This window comes from Marmota flaviventris, chromosome X, assembly GCF_047511675.1.
Source record: "Marmota flaviventris isolate mMarFla1 chromosome X, mMarFla1.hap1, whole genome shotgun sequence".
NCBI lineage: Eukaryota > Metazoa > Chordata > Mammalia > Rodentia > Sciuridae > Marmota > Marmota flaviventris.
The window spans coordinates 41,820,637-41,826,636 of record NC_092518.1 but is presented as its reverse complement, the minus strand read 5'-3'; the positions used below and the strand labels follow the sequence as shown (position 1 = coordinate 41,826,636).

Sequence of the window (6,000 nt, the reverse complement as noted above, 5' to 3'; positions counted from 1 at the left end):
TATGGGGTACACAGTGCATTTGGGGAAAATGGGCCTTTCCTTTCCCTTCAAGTGTAAGCTAGCCTTGTACTTCTCTTACATAAAGGGCAACCTGACATTTGATTTTTTTTAAATATTTATTTTTTAGTTGTAGTTGGACACAATACCTTTATTTCACTTATTTATTTTTATGTGGTGCTGAGGATCGAACCCAGGGTCTCGCACGTGTGAGGCAAGTGCTCTACTACTGAGCCACAACCCCAGCCCCTGACATGGATTTTTTTTTAGAAAGTAAAATTTCTCATGAAAACCATTTGTTAAAAATAATGCTGGACCCAATTAGAGACTGAGATTTTGCATATCATAGATGTGCTAGTATATGTTCACAGACTAACAAGTTCTTTCTTTAGCTGGCACTAAGGAGTAAGTTAACCAAGTGGCTCTTCAAACTAATCACTATCCTTGACAGGTTATTAAAAAAAAATCTCTCAATCTCTCTCTCTTCCTCCCCCTCCCTTTCTCCTTTCTCTCTCTCTCTCTCTCTCTCTGGGTATTGGAGATTGAAACACTTTACCACTGAGCCACATTCCCCCCTTTTAAGTTTTTGTTTTGAGACAAGGTCTCACTAAGATTCTTAGGGCCTTGCTAAATTGCCAAGGCTGGCCTCAAACTTTTGCTCCTCCTGCCTCAGTCTCCTGTTTCACTGTGATTTAAAAAAAATTATATATTCAGGAAATATAATTCCATGGCACAAAATTAAGTACACAACTCTATATTTTGCTTTTCCCCAGATAATGTATTGAAGATAATTTTACATATAAGTACATCAAGTGCTTTCTTTTTTTCCATTGGATAAATTTTCCATTATATATTTTAGCAGACCCCCTATTGAGGTACTTATGATTGTTTCTCATTTTTATTATTGCAAAAATGCAGTAAATAACCTTGTACACACATTTTATACCAATGCAAATATAACTGGAGGAGAAATCCCTAGAAATGAAATGGGATCTAAGTCCATATATTTAAAATTTTTATAGTTATTGCACCATTTTCCTCAACGACAAAGTGCACTCCCACCAGAAATTTATGAGAATATTCTCCCTGGTTTGTTGACATAGCTATTATCAATATTTTTATATTTGTCAAAGGTGTTTCACTATATTTTTCATTAGTATTTCTCCAATTATGATATTAGCTATCCTTTATCAGTATAGAAGCCATGAATTAATTTTGATAGTCAGCTCTCCAGGTATAGAACAATTAAAACAACTTCAGATCACTCTATTTTCAGAATTTCCTAACCTACTACCTTAATAGGTTCCATAAGTTAGAGAACTTTGTTCATTTTCTTTTATTCTGCACCATTTTCTAGAACCATCCCCAGCATTCATTGAATACCCCAGATATTTCACTTTAAAACTTGCACCTGGACTGGGAGTATCGTTCAGTGATAGAGTGCATACTTAGCATATGTGAGATTCTGGGTTGAATCCTCAGCAAACAAACAAACAAACAACAACAACAACAACAACAACAAAAACAACAAAACTAGTATTCCCTAGGGAATACTACAGTGGCTGGCACAGTAGTAAAGGCTCTACAAAAGGTAGAAAGATTAGACAAAAATAAAACCAGACACGTTCACTCACTACTCTACATGGTCATGTAATCATCACGTAACTATTTCAGTCTCTTTTGCCATGTCAATTTCAAAAGGAAAGATAAAACTGTCATGCCCTATACATGACAGTTTGACGGTTTAAGTGTCACCACGATCTATATGATCTATTGTTCCACGGGAATTATCTTGCTAAAGTAACTTTAAAGTGCTACCTTTTATTATACAGAGAAATACACTGTTGTTTTCTCTTTTTAATATATAATTAACTTTTAAGATCACATTGTGTTTACTTTGTGCTTTCTTTGTCTTGTGCATGCGAGGCAAGAACTCTACCAACTGAGCTATAGCCCCAGCCCTACTTTGTGCTTTCTTAGACTTAAAACGGCTCTTGATCATCAGTCTGTTGAGTATCTTGCAGGGGGTGGGGAGTGGAGAACATCTTTTTTTATTATTATTATTAGTTGTTCAAAACATTACAAAGCCCTTGACATATCATATTTCATACATTTGATTCAAGTGGGTTATGAACTCCCATTTTTACCCCGTATACATATTGCAGAATCACATCGGTTGCACATCCATGTTTTTACATACTGCCATACTAGTGTCTGTTGTATTCTGCTGCCCTTCCTATCCTCTACTATCCCCCCTCCCCTCCCCTCCCCTCCCCTCCCATCTTCTCTCTCTACCCCATCTACTGTAATTCATTTCTCTCTCTTGTTTTTTTTCCCCTTTCCCCTCACTTCCTCTTATATGTAATTTTGCATAACCCTGAGGGTCTCCTTCCATTTCCATGCAATTTCCCTCTCTCTCTCTTTCCCTCCCCCTCTCGTCCCTGTTTAATGGTGATCTTCTTCTCATGCTCTTCCTCCCTATTCTGTTCTTAGTTGCTCTCCTTATACAATGTTCTCTACAGGACTTATTTATTTATTTTGATCTTTCTTCACTCTTTTGGCCAAGCTGAGGTTTTCTGAAGTGTGCTCTGGGCCATGGGGAAGAAAACAGATTTAACACTCAGAATCCGTACTTCTTGGTTAAACCGTTAACTTTGGCTCATTAGCACCACACCCTGACTTCTTTGTCTGGTAAGGGATATTGGCAGTGACACCACATAAATAACTCCTTTTAAAAAGTGGTGATCCAAAGGCTGAAGGGGCCTTGATCATAATTATCTAGCTTTTATTTGTTTAAAACTTAATCTATTATAACTGTTCGACATCTACTAATACATTTAATCCTATTATCCCATTTTACAGATAAGAAACCAGAAGCAGAGTGAAATTAGGTAAGTCAAATGAGGGATCACAGCTAATAAGTGCTGGGTTCTGGTTGTCTTTGAGCCCGAGCAGTCTGGCTCCAGAAACCACTGTCATAACTGCTTTGTTGTGCAATTTGTAAAAGATAAAACGTTTTCTCTCTTCTTTTAAACGTACATTTTCTAAAGCAAGCCCCCCCACCTCCACCTCCGTGGAGCCCTCCGTGCTGTCAGCGGTCAGTGGCGACACCAAGTGGCAATCTTTGTATACTGCAGCCCGTTTATAATTTCTATAAACCACCTTGCTCCAAGCTTGTGTTCTCTTCTCTTCTCTTCTCTTCTCTCTCTCTCTCTCTCTCTCTCTCTCTCTCAAACTTATACCACAAATACCCTAAGTCAAGCCAATATATTCGGTCTGCAGAGGCATCTTGGAGCACTAATCTTTCAGAGACAAGTTTGCTTCCAACTGGATTGCTATTCTTCAACCAATTTTTTCCTTTATCTGAGGAAGAGGTGTTTTATTCTAGTGTTAGCTTGTATTCTGGACTTTCTTTTTTACCTCTCCAACTATAATTGCATTATTTATGCCTGTCTTTTCCTGCCTCTTCTATTTCACCAGGGCCTGTATGTACAAATAAACTCTTTTTTTCCCCTACCCTGCAGTGATGGGGGTGGATAGTGGGATTGAGCGGGGAGAAGCATACAAACAAACCTCTCCTTAAACAATCACCCCAGATTCACCTTATTAAAGAAGAGTTCCAGTAAAGGGATTGCCTTGCTGAAAAACCCCAGTTCTTGAGCTAGGGGTGTAGCTCAGGAATAGAGTGAGTGAATGGCATGCACAAGGCCCTGGGTTCAATCTCCAAAATCAGAAATTTACACCCAACAAGACACCAACAAATAAAAGTGCTCAATTTTCTTCTCAGAAAATTCAGTCCAATTTCAGGATCCTTTGAAATCAGGTCCCAGTTTGCATTCTAGTTATAGCTCAGACAATTCTCTACAGTTCCCTACACAGAAGCTGTAAAGTGATAATATTTTTAAAATGCACTTTGTTTTCCTAAAGTTTCTCTAAAGTCTAAGTTTCTTTGGAAACTTTGCTGCTTGAAATCATATCCATAACAATAAATCATCCCACATTTGTCTGTAGGATACAAGTTTCTTGGACAAAGAGAAGTAGCCTTGATTTTCAACCCAGGTGCAGAGCTGCAGATAAGGGATATCTGGACATGACATTCCACATCTATCTTTACTTTGTAGTTCCCAAGGATACAGAAATCTGAGTTCACTTCACAATTCAGACCTGGTGGTGACACCATGTGACACAGTCCTTTGCTTTAAGTTTACCAAACAATGCTTTTTAAATTTTTTTTCAATGTCTTTTTATTTAGTGCTAGGTAAAGACAAAGTGACTTTCTTTCAGGGGCAATGAAGGGGTGTGTTGGCCAAAATACATAAATTCTAACACACTATGACTAATTCACTCAAACACATTTTCTTTTTCTTTCTTTCTTTTTTTTTTAAAGACAGAGAAAGAGAGAGAATTTTTTTAATGTTTATTTTTAGTTTTCGGTGGGCACAACATCTTTATTTTATTTTTATGTGGTGCTGAGGATCGAACCCAGTGCCCCGCACATGCCAGGTGAGAGTGTTACCACTTGAGCCACATCCCCAGCCCACTCAAACACATTTTCAAAGAAAAGTTTTCTTTTAAATTCACCTATTATCTATCCTTCCTCCAGTTCCTATAATGACCCTATGTTTTATTTTTGCTTGTTTGTTGAGATGACCATTTTTTTTTTTTCTGGTGTGTGATATCCTCATTGCAATAGGTTAGATGTTTGGCTGTGTTGGGTTACAGATTTGTCTTTGGACTTTATGCTGATTGGGCTAAGATATAGGATTTGTATACTTAGGTTGTCCAAAGTAGGCATTCAAAATTGTTCACTGCAGTAGATGCTGAATTAGAGTACTTGGGTTCTACTTATATTATTTGGATTGATGATATTGGTTTCAATCTCAGTTCTTGCAGTACCTTTATTAGTGGGCTCATTTTAACTAAGTAAATGCACTCCATTTGGCCAAAGTTTTATTTTCTTTAAAACAGGGGAGGGGCTATTTCTTCAAACCCTAGGGCAAGAGCTTTGGAGTCAAATCTTTGTTGGAATGTGCCACTTATTATTTGTATAAGTTTTATTTTTCTGAGCCTTTGTTTGTAATGAGTAAAATGCAGAAAATACCAATAACTGCAACATAGATTTTCCAGTGTTACTATGAGGATCAACTTGGTTGCTATACGTATCACCATTGTTGAACATTATTCTTATTCCTACTATTATGTGAGGCTGGAAAATTTTCTTAACCTTCTGAGCTTCTGCATTCTTATGAATAAAAAATGGAGAAATAATGGTACATACTCCATGGGGTTATCATGTGCATTATTAAGTGAGATGAAAAAAAAGAGTAAAGGGCTTTGGACAGTGCCTGGCATATACGAGGCTCAAAATACATGATCTGATGTTATTAGTATTAGCTTTCTACTACTAACCACTCTGTGGGCCAGAAGTTCGTGATAAACAGTTTCATGCTAAGGACAGAACCAAAATCAAGGGACTGACAGGCTTGAAACGGTGAAACAGAATGGGCATTGGTTTCAAAAGCAACTAACACGCCCAGCACTGGGTTTGGACCCGCCCAGTCCTCATTAAATATGGCAGCGAGCCGGGCCGTCCTACTGCGGTTGCGCGTGTTGAAACTCCTCCCAGCAGCTCCTCCTAGGCTGCTGTGGCCCCTCCCTGCCCAGGCCGAGGTGCCGGGCAAGGGCCCTCCGTGGCGCGCACGCGCAGACGCCCGCTGGGCTGAGCTGATACTCTGGAGGCGCCTGTCACATGAGCCGCGCGCCCGCTCTGCTCCCCCTCCTCCCTGACTGGGCTGTGTGAATGAAGCTCTGCCGGCTACGTGGGGCGCTAGCTCAACTTAGTGTACTGGACGCCAGAGCCGCCTGAGCGCGCTGCCCACCGGCAGCGGACACAGACTCCGCAGCTCCTAACCTCGGCGACAGGTAAAGGCAAATGGGCTGTCCCTTCCCCAACAGGTCTTTAGTGGGCCCCTCGTCCCCGGCCCACCCTCGGAGCACCCTCTG

At 39.8% G+C, this 6,000-nt stretch overlaps 1 protein-coding gene across 2 annotated transcripts in view; it reads left to right on the top strand.

The window, feature by feature from the left end:
• Nucleotides 1-5,779: 5,779 nt before the first annotated feature.
• The window catches only part of Clcn5 (chloride voltage-gated channel 5), a 162,875-nt gene continuing 162,654 nt past the window's right edge, over nt 5,780-6,000 (top strand). For both annotated transcript variants that reach the window (XM_071606218.1, XM_071606217.1), the window contains exon 1: nt 5,780-5,919. The gene's annotated coding sequence lies outside the window, so the exon portion shown is untranslated. The remainder of the gene's footprint in view (nt 5,920-6,000) is intronic.